Source organism: Pinus tabuliformis, chromosome 5_2 (genome assembly GCF_031772625.1).
Source record: "Pinus tabuliformis cultivar Carrire ecotype Pingquan chromosome 5_2, CPIR1, whole genome shotgun sequence".
Lineage (NCBI taxonomy): Eukaryota > Viridiplantae > Streptophyta > Pinopsida > Pinales > Pinaceae > Pinus > Pinus tabuliformis.
This window is the reverse complement of record NC_142306.1, coordinates 150777515-150799634: the sequence shown is the minus strand read 5'-3', so window position 1 is coordinate 150799634 and position 22120 is coordinate 150777515. Positions and strand designations below refer to the sequence as shown.

The 22120-nt window shown below is 36.3% G+C and overlaps 1 pseudogene; it reads left to right on the top strand.

Annotated features, from left to right (window-relative positions):
* Nucleotides 1-19076: 19076 nt before the first annotated feature.
* Nucleotides 19077-19487, top strand: LOC149157974 (large ribosomal subunit protein eL32z pseudogene; annotated as a pseudogene).
* The last annotated feature ends 2633 nt before the right edge of the window (nt 19488-22120 follow it).

The following is a 22120-nucleotide window of genomic DNA, read 5'->3' as shown; positions in this document are numbered from 1 at the left end:
TAGGTTTACCGATATGGTTATTTTCAACTTCGTTGGCCCAAAATACTCCAATTGTTCCATCTCAACCGGATGCTTCACCTCAAGAGAGTTCACCATCTCAACATCACCAACCTTCTGTTGACCCTTTACCTTCTTCGCCTAATTTTTCTTCCTCCATTTCTTCCTCTTTAACTGGTAAAAGCCTTGATGCTAGTAACCAGGAGGTTAAGAAGAAGAAGAAAGGGAAGAAGAAGAAAAAGAAGAAGAAGCAAGATAAGAAAGAAGTCAACCAACCAACCATGGCTGTAAGTGTTAGTTGTGTTGAGAAAAATTCCGACATGCACCGTAAACCCAAATACCCTTGCAGGCTTTGTAAGGGTGACCACTTCCTTGTCAATTGTCCTGGTATTCCAAAGGTCTTGGAAGTATGGTCAAAAAAATCTCATCAACTTTCCATTGATCCATCAACCAGTGATAGTCAGGTTCCTGGGAAAAAGGGTAAAGTTAGGTTTCCTTGTAAGTTATGCAAAGGGAGTCATCAAACTCACATTTGCCCTCACATGGATGAAGCCTCAAAATTGTTGGAAAACCTTACTGTTCCACACAAGAATTTCCAACTGGTTACCATAAACTTTCTCCCAACCTACCGTCAACTGACGGAGTGATTGATCTAAATTCAAGTACAGTCGATCACACTCTTCCATTGGAGAGTGAAAATCATGTCACTCAAGTTGATGATCCATTAGTTGATCAAGTGGTCGATTCAATTTCACATTCGGTCGATCACACTCTCCCTTTCGAGAGTAAATTTCATACCGCTGATGTTCTTCTTGTTACATCGGATTCTTCTATGCCGGGGGGCATTTCAACTGTTTCTACAGAACCCCCTCCAAGTACTGAGGTCTTTTCCTTTGATTGGAATAGACTGACAGAACCTCGTCTTCCTTCCTCCATCCCTTTCCAAATCATTGTCAAGGCTGGTGGTAGGGACATACATCGTGCTCAGGTAGATGAAGGTGCTTCTGTTAGTATTTTATCCTCAACTGTTTTGGAAAGCTTTGGGTTCCCCTCAGCTTGCGCCTATTACGCAGAATCTGAAAGCTTTTAACAGAACCATTAGTGAACCTTTAGGGATCCTTCCTAAGTTTTCTATTACCTTGGAAGGTAAAACTGTCTGTATTGATCTTATGGTAGTTTGAGGTCCCTTGGATTTCAATTTACTCCTTGGGCGAGACTATGTTTATGTAATGAAAGCTGTCGTATCGACACTCTTTCGCGTGATGTCTTTCCCTCACAATGGAAATATTGTGACTGTAGATCAGCTTTCGTTCCCTAGTCTTGTCTCAACTACCAATAATATGACACCCCTAAATGTTCTTGATTCTAAAGTGGTATCTACCCTGCCATGGGTTAATTATGTGGCAACTGGTACCATGTTTCCAGTTACCGATGTAAGTGAGCCTCTCACTGTTGATTTAGATTCGGTAATTGACATGGAAAACTCTATGGGATTACTTGAACACGATGTTCTTATCCCTTTTGAGTCCCTTGACATGTGTTCCTTCCCGAGACGTATTCTTCCTTCTGATGAAGACCTCTTGGAAGCCATGATCAAGGTGTGTCCATTGACATGTCTTTCTTCCAGTTGGAAGCCATGATCAGTGGGCACGAGGATAGTTTTTTCCTGTATCAACCTCGTTAAAAAATGAAATAGGCTGTAACGAGGAAAGTTCCTTTTACTGTGTCAACCTCGTTAAAAAATGAATCAGTGTGTACGAGGATAGTTTTTTCCTGTATCAACCTCGTTAAAAAATGAAACAGGCTAGCATGAGGATAGTTCTTTTACTGAGTCAACCTCATTAAAAAATGAATCAGCTAGATTTTAGGATATGTAGTTAGATTGTAGAAAGTAGGGTTTTGAGGATAGTTCCTGTTACTGAGTCAACCTCGTTAAAAAATGAATCAGGTATGAGGATAGTTCCTGTTACCGAGTCAACCTCGTTCAAAAATGAATCAGGTATGAGGATAGTTCCTGTTACTGAGTCAACCTCGTTAAAAAATGAATCAGGTACGAGGATAGTTCCTGTTACTGAGTCAACCTCGTTAAAAAATGAATCAGGTATGAGGATAGTTCTTTTCTTGTGTCAACCTCCTAAAAAATGAAACAACTCCCACAAGTCTTTCCAAGATCTGGAAAGTAAAGCTTCATTCCATCCACCTCATTGAATGAAATGAAGCTTGGGGGGCATGTACCTCATTTTGCGTCATTATGCTGGGGGCATGTGAACTTATAACAAGCATAGTTTTTCGTTTCAAGCTTGCATAAACATGAAACCGGATCCGAGCATAGTTCTTTTCCTGTGTCAAGCTCGTTAAAAAATGAAACAAATCCTCCTCTAATTAAGTCGAGAGTTTGACTAGACCTCATAGATGTTAGGTTGTATGTTTAGGTTAGTTATTTCAGTGTTTTGTATAATTTTCTTACAGTTTTAGGTCGAGTCTTTCAAATGATCTCGTAACTCAACCTTCATTTCATCCAACTGGTTGAATGAAATGAAGCTGGGGGGCATGCGCTCTAGCAATTATGCTTAGGGGGCATCAAGCACAGTTTTCTCTCTGTTTCAAGCTTGTGTAAAAATGAAACTACTTTGAAGCATAGTTTTTGTCTGTTTCAAGCTTTTGTAAAAATGAAACCTATCTCGAGTCAATTTCAGTTATTTTCAAGACTCGTTAAACTCATGAAAATACCGAGATTATTTTGCTATCTTTGATTCTCGTAAAACAAATGAAAATGGCGAGTTCTTTCCATCTTTTCCTGCTCGTAAATTAAATTGAAAGTCGGCCATATGAGTACATTTTTATCCCTTTTTCGAACTCATTAAAACTTACGAAAAAGCGAAAACCATGAGTACATTTTTATCATTTTTTCGAACTCGTTTAAACTTACGAAAAAGTGAAACCTTGGAGTTCTCTTTTAAGCCCTTTTCAGACTCCTAAAATATGAAAAGATTGTCGAGCGTTTCTTTTACACTCGTTAAAACAGAATTAAAAGACGGTCCCCTTATAGCCCTTTTCTGACCGTAAAATCAGGAAAAGATTGCCGGGTTTTTGTCGTTTCAAACTCGATATGGAAATAAAACGACGTGTCCTTGATCACTTTTTACTTTTCAGGTCAGAGACACTAATCATGAAAGTACTCCTTGGTCGCAAGATCAAGCGGTTCTCCCAGGTATTATTTTATACTTTTTCGGGCTTGGGGGACACAAATTTACGAAAAAGTTCAACTTGGAGTTTTCTTAAGTTTTTCAGACTCTCTAAAATTGAAAAACGCCGAGTTTCTCCTATACTGGGCTCGTTAAACATTTCACAGTAAAGGACCTGTTCAATTACAAACAGGAACGAACCACTCCTTCCTAGGGTTCGAATCAAAACTAGGTTGGACTCATCCGAAGGATGAGCTTATAATCAAGCATATGTTATCCTCCTCAAGCTTGTTAAAAATAAAGAGGTACTTGCCAGGAATGGTGGGGGAAAAAAGAGAAGAATGAGCCCATTTGTTATCCTTTGTCTCAGAAGAAACCTTACTACCACTCTTGAACACGACACTTTTCATTCACCTGGGTTGGGAAATCCTTTGCCTCACAGTTGATCAAACCACATTGAAAGTCTTCAGCCGGGTTTCAGGGATTAACTTTGAGTCGTTTATCACCAAGCCATCTATTGTGTCGTTATGTGTTCAAGAGGTCTGCAAGCAAAACTTTCATCTGCAAAATACTTGTCATCCATTTGACCATCCCTGAGTCAGTCCTTACAGCAACATTTCTTCAACTTGAACAATGATTTCGTGTTGCGGGCTTGCCTGCAACGGGTCGCTTTCTATCAACATCAGCACATTATCTAGAGAGATGACTTAGAAATCGTCAGTACCTTGAAGTCTGCATGCATCAATGGCAGGTTTCTCGCCTTTGACGTCAGTTTACATCATTGACTTTCGATCAAAGGATTCCGTGAAATGTTCGACATCAACTCATTCATTCACATCTCATGGATTGTACTGGTTACTTTGAGAACCATTGACATTACTGGTGGTCTCTCTCACGCTTGTTAACAGTTTACATCATTGACTGGTAATCAAGTGGTTTCTACCATGTTCGACATCAACTCATTTATTCGCATGGCTAGAATCGTACCAATTCGAGAAGTAGAAATGAAGACCCTGGATCTAGTTTCTACCATCCAGGCTGCGAGGAGTTTTGTATTCATTATCTAAGTAGACTAATCACAAACAGATGGCTGCGCCCATACTGTGTCTACAAAAGTCTATGATTATGATGTACTGCAAAATCATTTCTGTATCAGAGTAGTTAGTCTGTTAGTTAAAATTTTAATCTGAGTATGGGAATGCCTACCTCAGTGATGATATAATCTTATACATGTATTTTGTGTTGAAAATTGCAGGTTCTGACCAGGTTCTCCACGAGATAATCCTCGAAATGATAAAGCGCTTCACCCTTCCTAGATAATACGAAACCCTAATCTATTCCAGGCTTCGCACTTTAGGGGGCAATCTGTTACACTAAAAAATGTCACCATGGCTATTTACAGTTGGTATGGCTCTATCAACAGTCATACTACCCTCTTAAGCAAGTCTTATGCCTCTGCTATTCATGTCAAACTCCAAGAAAGAGAGAAAGTCTTTATAAATATGTTTATCTCTGGGTACGCAGGTTCTCTCAAACCTTGCCTGCGGGTACGCACCTATTGTTCATAAGGTCTGCGTCCAAGGACGCTCTGTATCTAAAGGGGTAGGTGCGTCCCTCTGAAAAGGTTAAAATGCGCAAGTTTTATCTTCAAAAACTTACTTGTGGTCATTTCTAGAGCATTCTAGAAGGTTGTTTGACGTGTATTGAGCGCCTCCAGATGGTTCATGCACTCCTACCAAAGAGGAACTTATCCCATCAATAAGGGAGTGATCCCATCCAAAGAGGGGACTATCCCATTGATGGTGGACCTGATTAACTTCCTCTTGAGCACTATAAATACAGGCATTGGGCCAGAAGGAGAGAGGTTGAAAGCTATAGATTTCTAAGGGTAAATGCTGCAGGAATTAGGACTCCCATTTAGAAGCTTGTGAGGAGAGATTGTCATCTTTACTTGTTCTATTTGGAAGTGGGTGAGCTTTGTCAAAGTAGAGGAAGACTCTTGTGGACCCTGGAAGGAGCTTGCACAACACCAAGGCTCAGGTTGTAATGGTTCCTTTTGATTACCTTTAATGCAAATTGGTCCATTCTTCTCAATAACTTGTTGTTGATGGGTTATTTCATGTACTCCTTGGTCTATATGTTGAATATGCTTTGTTTTATGTTATAATCAGGTGCTATTTAATTGTTTGACTGTTGGTGATTGCAGGTTTTGGAGAAAAGGAGGAGCTCATCCAGATCGACAAAGCTTGGACTTCTACAACAGCGTTTGGACAAAGGTAAGAACGAAACACTTGATTTCTCATATCATAATGTATGTTTAGAGAAGGATAGCTCCAGTTTGTTTTGTTTGTCATTAGAATGTCTTAGACTTCTAGGAAGGTCAGTTGTGTCCGCACCCTTGACTGATTCCGTGTGACAAGCACTAAAGGATACCACTCTCTAAGTCTAGAGTAATCAAGTGGTATGGCTAAGGGTATGGTTGAGCCTCCTTAGTGCCCTGAGATGTTGGGTTGAGTGCAACTATTAGACCATATATATATATATATATATATATATATATATATATATATATATATAGATATATATATATATATATATATATATTAGAGAGCTATATCACTCGACATTCCCTTTTCATTAAGACCCTGTAAGTTTGCTGGTGAGCTCACACATAGAACAACCATCCAGATATTCTCCAAAGTAAGTGGCTTAAATTTTGGTTGTAAGATCTATTTTTGGTGATTCAAAATCTATGATAAAGAGGAAAAAACGAACATCATTATTTTGACACATGGCTTCAAATGACACTTCAAAACTTCACCAACTAAGCATCCATAAAGCTTAAACATGACTCAAAAAGAAAGATAAGATTATTTTTTCTTCACAAAATTGAGAAACAAATGGAAAAGATGGATGAAAATAAGAAACAAAAGGAAAATAATATGGAAAAGAAGATGGCATAGGTCCATATTACAAATCCTAGATGAGAGACTCCATAAAGGAGATATCAAGATGCAAGAAAATCATGAAAATGTAGAGGAAATAAAAATTTAGTCCCAGAAACATGATTATTCATCACTTCCATATCCACATCATAGGGAGTTCAATGTGGTATCAAGGTACTACTTAATTCCCAATATTGATATGAGGAAGTTTGATGGAAAAGATCCTATGAAATGGATATTCTAGATGGAGGGATATTGTGATCTACACCAAGTGTCAACCTTACAAAAGGTAAATATTACATCCTTACAGTTAGAAAATGTTCATTTTGTCTAATATCATTGGATTTGTGAATAAATGATCATACTATCTCTTGGTCCATTTCTATAGAATAATTGATAGCACATTATGGGGCTATTAAGAGCAATGCATTCTGTAGCCAATTTATAAATATTCATCAAAGAGGCCTAATTACACGACACATTCAACAATCCCATAACTAAGTCTTAGGGTAAATAGCATCATGGAAAAATTTAGGGGTGAAATTAAGGGGTTTCAAATTTTGAATGGATGAATTTTTTGTATAATAGTGCATTATTATCAATGGTCCTAAATTTATTTTATAAAAAAAATAGGTATGGATATTAGCCTAACCTTATTACAAGGGAGACAGGAAAAAGATAAATTTAGCCCCTGAAATTACGAGTTACAAAATTCCATTCACCCCAATTTGCAAGAATGGGTATTTATGATAGTTATTTCTCCCTCTTGATTTGGTGCAAAATGAGCTTCTTTCTTTCATTCACCCCTATTTTATGGTATTTAGATTAATTTGGAGAAAATGGCCCCATTTTTTGGAAAAAAAAATGATTACTCTTTATTTAAAAATTCAAGAGTCTCCTTTCCTTCTCTATTTATAGATTCAATAGTCTTATTGCCATTTTTGGAGTTTTCGCTCAGTCATAGTCATATCTAATGCATGAGGCTTGTTTGCAAAGCTGTGGAATTTGAATTTTGAAGCACCACTCAACACATAGTGGTACAGGTAACTCATCTCAATATGTTGTGTATTTCATCTATATTACAATTCCTCTTGCATGCTCTCCCTTTCCCTCTTGATTTTTTTGCTTCAATTTTGAAAACTATAATATTTTTTGTTTCGAAAAGTTTTGGATTTTGGTATAAAGCTCTAAAATTATAGTTTTCGCTATTATATAGAATTCTACCTTCCATTATTATAATTTGTGTATTCAGTGGCTGGAGTATAATAGAGTTTCATTTTTATTTTGTGGTAGCCATGTAGCTGGGGTTGTCTTTGTTAAAATTTGGGTACCAGAGGACAAGTGGTTCCCTAAAGCTTTGATCTTTGGCTTAGGGAAAAGTGTCCAAATTTATTTGTACTTTTTTTCTAAAGTGACTTTATAAGTGGTAAAGTCAATTTAATTTAAAAGTGACTTTATAAGTGGTAAAGTTACATTCTAATTTAAAGGTGACTTTATTAAAGTCAATGAAGAATTAGAAAGTGAAAAAGTGACTATGGAAATAAAAGGATGAGTGGGTCTTTATTTAAGTGGATGAGTTAAAAAATAGAAAGTGAGAATTAAATGCACATTTATTCTCATCCCTAGATCTAAATGAATTTCAACCATTAGATCTTAGGGTAACCCAAAAGATCATTTAGAGCGTAAAAGGAGAAGAGAAGAGAAAAATATCAATAAATTCTTTCATGAGCATTTGAGAGAAAGAGAAGAGAGAGCAAGGAGAAAATTTCTGAGCAGTGAGGAAGTGAAGGAGAGCAGCAAGAAGACATTTCAGCAAATCTGGGCAGCAACATTTATTGGCACGCATCCTAAGGAAAAATCGTACAGCAGGAGAAAGGCACAAAAATCGAGGAAGAGGGACAACAGCAAGGGCACAAATTTCGAGGCAAATTTGGGCATGATTTTCGAGGCAATCATACTTCTGAAATCTGTATGATCCATAAAGCAAGTTTCGAGCACGTTTTCCGAGGTAGGCTGTACAACATTTGATGTTGTTTTATTGTTGGAAAATTTCTGTTTTGGCTGTTTGCTGATTGAAATGATTTTCAAGGTGGAGTTAAAGCATAGAATCAAGATAAGTTGTAATTTGTGGTTGCTGGAATTTTTACTATGTGTTTCAGTTTCTCTGTAAAAGCATTTTCAGAAATAAAGAAGAGCTCTCAAACTAGTTTTCCCCAAGAGTTGTAGGGGGTTTTTCAAGGGTCACATTGACCAAAAATCACTGTGTTATTTTTTATTTTTTTATTTATTTAATTTTTTTTTTTTTTTTTTTGTGTCGCTGTCATAATTTTGCTGTGATTTATTTCTGCAATTTCAACAGTTGTGAAATCTCTAAATTTGTATTTTCAGAAAATATCTTCATTTCCATATTTTAGAATTTTTATCATGCTTGGATTTAAAACTAAATGCATGGAGTGATAAGGAAAACTAATAATCGGAGGGGGCTGAAATTTCTTCATGGTATCAGAGCATGGTTGGCTGAAAAGTGCAGTTTGGGACAACAAAGTGAAAATTACAGCAAGCTGATTTTTACACAGAAAACAGAAACCTTTACCACAAATTTGAAAATTTCAGTTTGGTAGGACAATGAAACATGTCTTTGGGTTTTGTTATCACTGAAAATTCTGTTGCCTAAATTGCTCAGACTAGCTTAAGGACAAAGTGTTTCAGCAGCGCATAGATCCTTTTATCATTTTCGCAGCGCAACTTCTTTTAGGTGGTTTCGTAGCGCATAATTCATAATTTGTACTGGCTGCGCTACGAAATTGGGAATTCGTCCGAAACCATTGCTCACCCATATCACTTTTGTCTCCTATGGTTTCTGTGGGAATATGATATATGCATAGAAAAGCCTGTTTCGGCAAATTGATGGTGAAGTTTGTAATTCATCTGAGTTATGGCTACAGGCTTGCTTGCCTTCTAGTGAGAGTTTAAAGCTTGTTAACCAGGATAAAAGTCCTCAATCAGCTTCACTGTAAATGACAGCTGATGTTAATAGGAAGGATGTTTGTGAAATGGGTGCTGGGGGTAATACTGATGTTCAATCAGAAAATCCAAATTCTGAGTCCTTGTTTTATGAGCCACCTCGTCTGTCAAATTGGGATATTCCATCTGCTAATTGTGATTTGATTAATTCATGTGGCTATCTTCATCAGGCATATAGTCCACTTGGTGTGCGGAAAATGATAATGTCATCAGTTGATTGTTTTACTCCTCCTGGCAACCCATGGGGATCTGCTTTCAATGACAAGAGCCCAGGATCTATACTGAAGAGTGCTGCCAAGAACTTTATGAATACTCCCTCTATATTAAGGAAACGGTTACGTGATGTTTCAACTCCTGTGGATGCAAACCAGAGTAAAAAAAGTAGCAGATAGAACAAAAGCTCATGATAATTTTATAACACCCAGTTCATTAGCTAAGAAGTATAATGAACTGTTGGAATCTCCAGATGATGTGTTGTCTGACTATTGAGTAAAGGATGGTGTTAGTGGACCTGGATTATGCCAAAGTAAAAGGCGGACTCTAGTCTCACCGCATATTTCTACAGGCATATTTCTCTGCTTTAAGTAGTCAACTTCCAGGAGGTATTTAGAGCAGCTGAAAGAATATTTTCGAAAACTGAAAGAGGTTTTTATTCCTAACATACTAAAATAGAAAAACCTCTTTCAGTTTCTTCAAATTGATTATGAGCTGGGAGAAACGAGTGACTAAAATTTGCGCTACGAAACTGCTATAGGTGCAGTTTTTAATTTCCTGTTTTACACATCTTCTTCAAAGACAGATTCTGGGCAGCTGGAGTAGTGTTTTAAAAAACCAAAAGAGGTTTTTGTTAAGTACGGATTTTTTCACAAAAACCTCCTTCATTTTTTCCAAATACGTCTTCTGTGAGAAATTACGAGCTCTGTCTCAAGACATATTTTTCAGCCAGAACATATGGGAGTAGTTGGTTCGATTGCAGATTTATGGGTTAAATATGAAGCTGAAGTGAAGGAAGTTTTCTCAAATGATAGTGCTACTAAAGCTGTTGTTGAAGATACCCTTGATGACAATGAACGTGAGCTTGAGAGCTGAAAACAAAGCCTTGAAAAAGGAGGTTGTAAATTTGAAGATACAGCTAGGTCAACTAGCTCACTGACTTGAAGAAAAAGGTGCCATTCTTAGTTTTGGGTCAATTTTGTTTAAGCTCCATTATTTTGAAGTCATATAAGTCTTTGATACCTGTGGAAGAAGTCTAAAGAGTCATGAGTCTAGCAAAAAACGTTTCAAGGCAAATATACTCTGTTTCAGCAAAAACAGCAGTTTCGTAGCGCGCTACGAAACTGCTGTAGGTGCTGTTTTATAAGGAAGATGAGCAATTTAATGGTGAGGTCAACAGATTTTTGAAGGAAACGCCAAAGTAATGAAAGAGATATCACTCAAGGCTATCCTGTCTATTCAGAGAATGACAGGTGGACCTTTTGGTAAAAGTAAAATTTTTGTCTCAAGTTAAACTTGTGTAAAGCTACTTTATGACAAGTTAGGGTTTAGCAGAATGGCATACGAGGAGTATCTTTTTGGTTCATACACCTGGCTATCCATGAAGCTTCCTACGCATTTGAAGTATGGTGAGGCTCGTAAGTTTTGGGATATTAAAGGAGCTGGGACATGTTGCTTAATTTTCGGAGGATGGTAGGAGACAGGGACCATAAAAATAGGGGTTTTGATCCTAATGATAAATGATCCATCAGCGCCTTCAGGTATCCAAAGTCAGCGTTCCTTGCACCTGTAGCTCAGTCATCTCAGCCTAACCAACAGAAGACAGCTGTCAAAGATCAAGAAAAGAATCATGCTACGAGGAGATGAAATTAGAGTTTTAGTTTGATTAGGACTCTTTGTAATTACAGCTCAACACTTTGTGTATTTAATGAGTCTGTTTAAAATAGATAAGGATAGTTAATGATAAGTGATCGAGCTCCCCTCATGCTAGAGGAGGAGACTCAAAGTAGTTAAGTTTTTTTTCCTATATATAGTGAAAACTCTGATGTAATGAGGGTTGGATGTTATTGAAAAAACAGAGTTTTATATTGGCTTATGTAAAAGACTTGTTGCAGTAATATAATAGACTACTTTTTCTTCTCAAGATTCATACTTTGTTCAAATGCTCAAGATGTATTTGGCTTTGTCTTATCCTTTGTGTTTTACAGCTCTATAGATATACAATCACTCTGAATTCACCTAGTTGCTCAGATTTCCTGTGTATATTTATGAGTTGAGGTTCATTTGCAAAATGTTTTGAGTGTTTAAACATTACATGCCTTGACTTCCATGAATGAGTAGTTGAATGGTTTACTGAAATGGTGTTTGACTCCATGAGCCCAATGGAAGAAATCTTATGTTGTCTGTCCAACCAGCATGTTATTAAGTTTTCATTTCAAGAGTTAGCCCTCTTAGTGTTAATCACAATCAGTAGTTTGTTTTGAGAGAGCCCTCTCAGGTTAGGGAGGCTAATCCTTAGCCAAGAGTCTGGTCTGAAATAGTTACATAAAGTCTAACTGATAGCAGCCATCAGTACATGATTTTGTGATAACAGGTTTGAGAGTGGAAGATGGGTTGGATGGGCAGAACAACTATAGTGCATGGAAGGAGAGAATCCAGAGCATCTTTGAGGAAGCAGAAGTCTGGTGCATTATGGTAAATACCACACAGAACCCAGTAGTAGTACCTGCTGACCCTGTACAGTTGGCAGAGTTTAACAAAAAGAATGCTAAGGCAAAAAGATTGATTTTGGAAGGAATCAAAGATCATGTCATTCTTCATGTGAGAGGAAAGACTTATGCACATGAGATGTGGACAACCTTGACCAGTCTTTACCAGAGCTCAAATGAAAATAGAAAATGGTCCTAAAGGAGAAATTGAAGGCCATTAAAATGGCTAAGACTGCCAATGCTACAACATACCTCACAAAGATCACTTCAGTGAGAGATGAGTTGGCAGCAATAGGTGAGATCATTGCACCCAATGAGTTGGTGAGGATTGCTTTGAATGGTATTCCAAAGACTTGGGAAAATTTTGTGGATGGAATTGTTGCACGGGAAAAGCTTCCCAATTGGGAGAGGTTGTGGGATGATTGCATTCAGAATGAGATCAGAAAGAACCATTTTAGGGCAGCCAAACAGGTGGAGGAGGATGACAATGTACATTGTTAGCAAGAGGCAAGAAGGCTAGAGAAAAGAAGCATGCTTCCAATAGTGGAGGCAAAGGCAAAGGTAAAGGCAAGCATCAGAACAAGGAGAAGGACTATTCCAAAGTCAAATGCTGGAATTGTCAAAAGTTGGGACACTATGCTGTTGTGTGTCTGGAGAAGAAGAACAAGAAAGGGAAAGACAAACCCATGGAAAATTCTGTAGATATAGAGAGCTTCTCAGAGAGATTTGATCGGGAGTTTGGGTTCATAGCTTGTGAGGCCACTAGTGCAATATCACCTGCCATATAGGTTCAGAGGGAGTGTGCACTCCCTGCTACTAGCATAATATCTTCTAGCATTTGATATGTTGACAGTGGCGCATCCTGCCACATGATAGGAGTCAGAGAGTATTTCTCAGAGCTTTCAGAGGATGATACTGAAGTGGAGGTAGTACTTGGTGATGACAACATTGTTAGAGCAGTCGGTGCGGGGACAATGGAATTTGATAGGGCACCCATAAGATGGGGCACATGTATCATGGGACCTTGAGTACATTGTGGGAGATCACGATTGGTGTGCTAGATTTCAGTTCTGATCACCTTGATGTATGCATAGGATGTTCTATGGGGAATTTTACCAAATCCCCTTTTCCCAACAGTGACAACAGAGCGATCAGGATCCTTGACTTGATTCATACCGATGTGAGTGGTCGGATGTCTCATGTATCCTTGAGTGGCTATGAGTACTATTATTCATTGATGACCACTCTAGGAAGACCTGGATTTATTTCTTGAAGACCAAGAGTGAGGTCTTCAAGCAGTTTCAGGAGTTCAAATCTCTTGTGGAGACTCAGATAGGTAGGAAGATCAAGGTCCTGAGGTCAGATAATGGAGGGGAGTATACCCTTGGTGAGTTTGTTGATTTCTGTGTTGAGGCAGGCATTAGGAGGGAGTTCACAGTTCCTTATAACCCCCAGTAGAATGGGGTTGCGGAGAGGAAGAATAAATCCATTATAGGGACTGCCAAAGCCATGGTTCATGATTAGGGGTTACCTTTATTTTGTGGGCAGAGGCATGCAACATTGCTGTGTACTTGCAGAATAGGATTCTAGATCATGCCTTGGGGAATGTGACTTCGGAGGAGGCTTTTTCTAGGAAGAAGCCTGATGTTGGGCACTTTCGTATCTTTGGGTGCCTTACATATTCCTATGTCCCCAAGGAGAACAGGACCAAGCTAGAGCCCACTGTAGACAAGGGCATCTTTGTGGGTTATAGTGAGACCTTGGAAGCTTATCAAATTTATATTCCTGCGCAGAGGAAAGTGGTTGTCAGGTGGGATGTGAAGTTTGAGGAGGAGAGAGATTTCAGGAGGTCACGAGAGTTAGAGTATCCAGAGTCACCAGACCCTTAGGAGTAGCTGAGTCAGTCACAAGAATCCAGTGGTTAGGGATCATGAGGTACAACGATTACAGTGTTAGGTCCATCAGTGAGCAGTGGCTCTCAAAGTCAGGTGGGTGGTTCTCCGGGAAACATGCAGGGTAATCCATAGAGCAGTTCACAGGGTAGTCTACTAATGGACAATTCACATAGTAATTCAACATCTACAGGCATAGATTCAAGCATGAGGTCAGTTGGCAGGCCTTTAGGAGTTCAGGCTTCTGATGATGATGAGGATTCTTTCACTCTGGTGGGAGAAGTATGCCCAGGGAAGAGGAAGCACAAGTGGCTTCAAGATACCTTACGCGAGGCCACATCATTTGTTGGGCCAAAGAGACAGGTTAGAGAGAGTAAACCACCTGAGCGGTTCTGTAGTTACATGGCATTGGTAACAGGCATTGTTGACTCCGAGCCTTCTAGTTATGAGGAGGTAGCCAACCAATAGATCTGGAGAGAGGCCATGATGGAGGAGTATTCTTCTATAATGAAGAACGATGTTTGGGAGGTAGTGCCGAGGCCTGAAGGTAAATCAGTTGTTACTTCTAGATGGCTCTATAAGATAAAGCATGCTATAGCTAGAAACATTGAGAAGTTCAAGGATCGATTTGTGGCGAGAGGGTTCTCACAGGTAGAGGGAGTTGAATATGAGGAGACCTTCGATCTCGTAGCTCAGTATGCATCTATTCGCTCCATTATATCGATTGTAGCAGAGATGGGTTGGAAGATCCACCAGATGGATGTGAAGACCACATTTCTCAATGGCTTCATTCAGGAGGAGGTTTATATTGAGCAGCCACAGGGCTTTAAGGTGCATGGGACAGAGTCCCATGTATGCAAATTGAAAAAGGCACTCTATGGCCTGAACCAAGCTCCTAGAGCTTGGTACTCTAGGATTGATAAATACTTGTAGCAGTTGTGTTTCACAAAGAGTGAGGTTTATCCGAACTTATAATTCATTGTGGTAGGTGAGGAGCCTCTCATTCTGGTGTTGTATGTTGATGACTTGATAATCACTGGTGGAGAGAGACTCATTGAGGGTTGCAAGAGAGATCTTGCTTCAGAGTTTGAGATGAAGGATATTGGCTTGATGCATTATTTTCTGGGATTGGAGGTGTGGTAGGAGGAGGGGAATTTCTTCGTGGGAAAAGGGAAGTACATTGTGGATATTCATAGTAGATTTCACATGGAGGACTGCAAACCCATGTCTACACCTATGATCACTAATTGGAAGAGGCTTCATGCTTCTAATTCCAAGTTGGTGGATCCTACTCTATACAAACAACTGATTGGTAAATTAATGTATTTGGTCAACCCTCGACCATATATATGTTTTGCAATTAACACTATGAGTCAGTTCATGTGTGAGCCCAAGAGAGTGCATTGGGTGGCTTCAAAACACATTCTTCTTTACTTGCAGGGGATTGTGTATTTTGGTCTGGATTATAGACAGGGTGATCGAGTGAGACTGGCAGGTTACACAGATTTAGATTGGGTAGTTTGTGCTTCAGATAGGAAGAGTACTGCCGGGTGCTATTTTGGGTTGGGTTCGGCAGTTGTGTCATGAATCAGCCGGAAACAACAGTCAGTTGCATTGAGCTTAGCTGAGGCAGAGTATATGGTTGCTAGTTTGGCTAGTTGTGAGGCCATATGGCTTCGCAAGATGTTGTTTGGTCTATTTTGTCAGGCATTGAGACCTTCAGTAATTTACCGAGATAATCAAAGTTGCATGAAACTCACAGGGAATCCAGTTTTTCATGACAGTTCAAAGCATATTGAGATCAAGTATCACTTCATTAGAGATTATGTCCAAAAGGGAGCTGTCAAGCTTGAATACATTTCCACAAATGAGCAGGTAGCTGACATTTTCACCAAAGCCTTACCACGTGGCAAGCATGTCTACTTCAAAGACAAGATAAGAGTGGTGAGAAACACTTTCCTCGGTAAGAGGGAGTGTTAAAATTTGGGTACCAGAGGACAAGTGGTTCCCTACGGCTTTTATCATTGGCCTAGGGAAAAGTGTCCAAATTTATTTGTACTTTTCTCCTAAAGTGACTTTATAAGTGGTAAAGTCAATTTAATTTAAAAGTGACTTTATAAGTGGTAAAGTTACATTCTAATTTAAATGTGACTTTATTAAAGTCAATGAAGAATTAGAAAGTGAAAAAATGACTATGGAAATAAAAGGCTAAGTGGGTCTTTATTTAAGTGGGTGAATTAAAAAATAGAAAGTGAGAATTAAATGAACATTTATTCTCATCCCTAGATATAAATGAATCTCATCCATTAGATCTTAGGGTAACCCAAAAGGTCATTTAGAGAGTAAAAGGAGAAGAGAAGAGAAAAAGATCAATAAATTCTTTCATGGGCATTTGAGAGAAATAGAAGAGAGAGCAAGGAGAAAATTTCTGAGCAGTGAGGAAGTGAAGGAGAGCAACAAGAAGACATTTAAGCAAATCTGGGCAACAACATTTATTGGCATGCATCCCAAGGCAAAATCGTACAACAAGAGAAAGGCATAGAAATGGAGGAAGAGGGACAACATCAAGGGCACGAATCTTGAGGCAGATTTGGGCACGATTTTTGAGTCATCCATACTGCTCAAATCCATATGGTCCATATAGAAATTTCTGGGCATGTTTTTTGAGGTAGGTCGTATAACATATAATGCTGTTTTATTGCTGGAAAATGTATGTTTTGGCTATTTGTTGATTGACACGATTTTCGAGGTGGAGTTCAGGCACAGAAATCGAGATGAGTTGTAATTTGTGGTTGCTAGAATTTTTACTGTGTATTTCAGTTTCTCTGTAAAAACATTTTCATAAATAAAGAAGAGCTCTAAAACTAGTTTTCCCAAGAGTTGTAGGGGTTTTTTCTAGGGTCACATCGACCAAAAATAACTGTGTTATTTTCTGTGTGTGGTTGTCATAATTTTGTTGTGTTTTATTTCTGCAACTTCTGCAGTTGTGAAATCTCTAAATTTGTGTTTTTAGAAAATATTGTCACTTCCAGATTTTAGAATTTTTAGCATGCTTGGATTTAAAACTAAATGCATGGAGTGATAAGGAAAACTGATAACCGAAGTGGGGGTTGAAATTTCTTCAGTCTTTAAGATCACTAAGCAACCTCCCATGCTTTTATTTTTTTCTTGAAATCTAAACCATTATGCAACACCTTTTTCTTCTCTATTACTGGTTGGGCTTAATTTGTAGTCTATATTAATGGAATAATAGGAATTCTATGATATAAGCAACCCATCGAAATATATTTTCATTTTAAATACTTCATCCATAGATAAGAGATGCAAAGCACAAAATACATACTGGTTGTTTGGATTTTATTTAAGAATATTCAAAAATAGGATTTAAGCAATGTACAAAATTAAATGAATTTAGTTACCCTAATATTTATGAGATTAGTTTCACTAATATTTTGAAGAATTTCCAATTGTTACAAGAGCTAGAGCCACATTATTGTATTGATGAGTCTTTTGGTGTCATATTTTCTTGTTACAAATTATAGACTCTTCTTTTTTTAGGGTTCATATATATATATATATTTTATCATTTTAGTGATGGTAACCTTACCAAATATTCTCATAACAATACATGTTTTGTAAATCCTAAACTAAGTGGTGGTTGGGAAGGTGGCTAGAATTGCTACAGTTGGGCAATGTTGTTTTATATTTGAAGAATCTACATAGGCTAATCAAGATTTAATGAGGTATGGATTGGAGCTCTATACCGGGACATAATCCTAGGTCCAACAAATATTGAACTTCACTGACAATTTATTATAATTATAATGAAGTCATTCAACTTAATGATAATTCATTAGAGTTCATATAAAAATTTCTTAGGACCATACATATAATATTTTTGCAAATTTATTGCAACTATCAAACTTTCATCATCCACTGGACTAGAAAAAATAAAGATTGAGTTTTCCAAACCAATGGTGACAGGACCCAAACATTGGTTTTCCCCAACCAAAATATGTATCATCAATATGAATTCAACCCCAACTTGTGATACAAATTCAACGCTAACCAAGCCAAAATATATAAGGCTCTACATCCTTAGTTTTTTTGAAAATCTTTGTATGATTTCTTTTTCTTCCAAATATCTTATTTTAAGAATTCTTTAAAAGATAATGAGGTCTTATTTAAAACTTCTTTAAAGGGTAACAAGATCTTACTATAATATCTAAGGTGATAGTGGAAGGTTTGGATAAGGATAATGAGTGTTGAGTGAGTAATTAGGACCATATACAAGGCATTTATTTTTTTCCTATATGTAAATCTAAACAAACATTTTTTCTTCAACCAATCAACGTTCACTTGTGGGTTAAAGTCAAGATTTTCTCGGATAAAAATGGAAGAATCAAGAAATGGAAACTATATTGAACTATACCATTTTATGAAGGATCTTGTTAAAGAGATATTGGTTTGAAAGCTAACTAAGATATCTTCTCGAGGGAGTTCAAAATTTTCCACTATAGTAGAGACAAGTGAATTTGACTTGATTTCATAGGTGTCCAGGGAGGGAGTTCAACAAAACTTGGTCTTGAGTGTAGTGTCTAGACATTGTAGACGAGGAGAAAATAGAAGTGTGTGGTAATTGCTGAGTATATGGGAGAATATGGATATACTTTATATGACATTGGATTACCATGAGACTATGAATGATACCCTTACGATATGAGTCTAGGTGTATATGACCTTATAACTGCCATGATATAAAATATTCATGTTGTTATGTTGCGAATTATAGTGATTCTCTATTACTACACATGGAAAATAATGACCCTTGTCTACAGCTAAAATATGAAACTATTATCATTGATTATTCTAGGGAGAACACAATAATGCAAATATGTACTTTGTGTAATTTTGGTGAAACCTCTCTATCTATGAGGCGGTTATATTATACAAAACTATCATGTGGTTATATCGGGGTATTGTATTATTTAGAGAATACAATAATCCAAATATGTACTACTTGCAACTTTGGTGAAACCTCTATATCTATGAGGTGGCTATATTGTATAAAACTATCATGTGGTAATATTGGCTTATTATATTCTCCAGAGAATACAATAATCCAAATATGCTGATTGAAACTTTGGTGAAACCTATCTATCTATTGTATTATAGAAAATATATTGATATTATTATTAGCTATAATAATACTTTAATAATGATAATGATAATGATAATAACAATAACAATAATAATAATATACGAGGAGCTAGAAACAAAGAGTATAAATAATAGAGAATAAGGAGGAAGGGAAGGGGAGAGACGAGGAAAATGACCATCCCTCTCATGGACAAGAACATTGTGAAGAAACCTGTGAAGAAGTTCAAGAGGCATCACATCACTGTCAAGGAGAATTGGCATAAAAAAAAAGCCGTTGATTCACGTTTGAGGAGAAAGTTTGTTGTTCCCTTATGCCTAATATTGGTTATGGATATAACAAAAGACTAGGAACTACTTTCCAAATGGATTTAAGAATTTTTTGTGTATAATGTTAAAGTTTTGGACCTTCTTATGATGCACAATACAACATTCTGCCCTGAAATTTCTCATAACATTTCAACATTGAAGAGGAAATATATTGTGAAGTGATATGCACAACTTGATATTGTGGTGACCAATAAGTTAGCGAAGTTGCATAACCAAGGGATGAGTAGAATTCTTAGCTTTTTCATGTTGATGTGAGTTACAGATGAGATGCGTTGTTGGTGTTGTTAAACAATGCTTATCCCAATAGAAAATTGGAGAACATATGAATTTTTATTACACATAGTATTTATTTTAATTATTAGAAGCTAGATTATGAGCATGCCATAGTTCAGGTGATTTTTCTAGGAGCTACTCCATTTGAGATTATCAAAATGGTGTGTTCTGGTGGGGCTTCGTAGGGAAAAGGTTTACATGTTTGACAATTAAAAAAATAAAAAAAATAAAATAATAGTGTTAAAACATGTACCAAAACCCTAAGGTTACCCTTTAGTTTTGGGTTTTCCATTAGGTCCTTCTAAAGGGAGAATAGATGTCTTGAAATACCAGATAGTTTGGCCTAGGCATAAGTTTATTTCACCAGCTAGATCTCCTTGCACTCCTAAATGTAAGATTCACCCAATGTTGTTTCATTAGTAGCATATTCTATATAGATATTTATTATATTATAAAAATATATTGATATTATTATTATCAATAATATTATTTTGAAAATATTTTGATAATATTTTTTTTTTCACTTACTGGTTCACGGATACCCGGGTCAGTGGGTAGCCGCTACGTCCAGGGTTTTAAACACTGAGTGGACGCCACCCGAAGGGCATCAACACCCCTCGGCCTATTTACTGACCTAACCCCAAGAGCTTTCGAAAAATATTTTGATAATATTATTGTAATAATAATAATAATAATAATAATATTTCAATAATAATAATATAATATAAGGAAATTTCACCCAAATATATACTGCTTGCAACTTTGATGAAATTAGTATGGTGGATATGTATAGATGATGAAAACTTTTTGAAAATTTTCTTTTAGAAGGGTGTGGATTGAAGAACTAATATTTATGGAAAAATCTAATACGTTAACATTGTATTTATCTAGCGTGAAAAAAATGGTGGATTGTTCACGCTTGATTCTCTAAAATTTCTAGAATATGTAATCATTTTCTAACAAATTACATGTTAAAATTCAAAAGATTTCAAATTACGAAAGTTCCAATTAAGTATTTCTCACAAATTACAAGTTCATATTCAAAAGATTTCAAATTAGCTCTGCTAAGTTCCAATTAGGCATTTATATAAAATATCCACGTTATAAACTTAGGGATGACTATACCTAAAGATATCAAATTTAGTGATATGCCAACCTTATCTAATTATTAACACTTAATAAAAATTTGATATCTCCACTCTAACTAATCCAAAAGTTAAAACGTATGCGTGTAGTAAAAAATTACAATTTTATATTTATTTCTTTTGTTTTAGAAGAAAATGTACCTCATCTTACCTCATAGATATCCACCATGGTGATTGTAGTATACATATTACAAATATATAGATGATATCTTTATAGAGTTTTATTTCTCCAGAGAATGATCAATGATACATATTAATAATCATAAATATTAATTATAAATGTAATATTAAGTACATGATGGAAACTAACAAGTAATAACTCTCCGGAGAATGATCAATGATAAATATAATATTGACTAAATGGTGGAAACTAACAAGCAATCGGGGGATGGGTAATGGGTAGATGAAGGTTTGATTGAATGGGGATGGTTAGACCCACAAGGGATGGGTAATGGGTAGATTAAGGTTTGATTGAATGAGGATGGTCAAACCCTCAAGTGGAAAGGTGTAGCAGTGGAGTGGGTGGGAGCTAAGCTCTCTGGTCATAGGTTGTGGGAGCTATCTTATTCATATAGAATATGCTCATGTATAACATATTGGTTATTTTTGCTTCTTATATATCTTCATGAGACTTATCTCAATCTATTCATATTTTCATATTTATGGCTCATTGTCATAAAAGGCATACTCATCTTTTCACATGCACCTCAACCTTTTGCACCTTATGAGAGCCCATTTCATAGTGCTATCATATTTTTCAAGTAAACCCTAAATTTATTTATATATTTAAAATTAACAAGAAATTACGATTTGATTAAAATTTTCTCACTTTCATAATGGTTGGAGTGAGAAATTGCTAAATAGATGATCCAAAATATTAATTTCAAAACTCAAACTCCAATTAAATGGAATATTTTTCACAAATTCAAAACTAATTTTAATTATTTAAACAAAGAAATTTGATAATTAAATAAAATTTTAACCCTATTTAATACATATATTGCTTCGTGAAATTCTATTTTATAATATATCTATAAATATAATCATAAATACAATAAAAAATCATTATGATGATTGCCAAACCTTATAGGTTGCTTGTCCCATTCAATTAGTTGCACATAGTAAGAATCCAGAGAGATGAGAAGTTACTGCATTTTATGAAGGTAGATATCAACATTATTGTATTAATTTGAATGACCCTTAAAAATAAATTTAATTGATAAACATTATAAAGTATTTTTTATTCTATGAATATATTAGTGTCTATGTGTAACCCCTTGAAATATACAACTTATTAAACTACATTAAATCATAAAACGAAATTTAAATACAAATAAAGCATAATTTTAATAATTTATATTCATATTTTTAATAATTAAAATATATAATATACCTATCCTAAAACAATGTGATAACTAAATTCTTATCCATATAGTAATTGAGTGATAACTAAATTCTTATCCATATAGT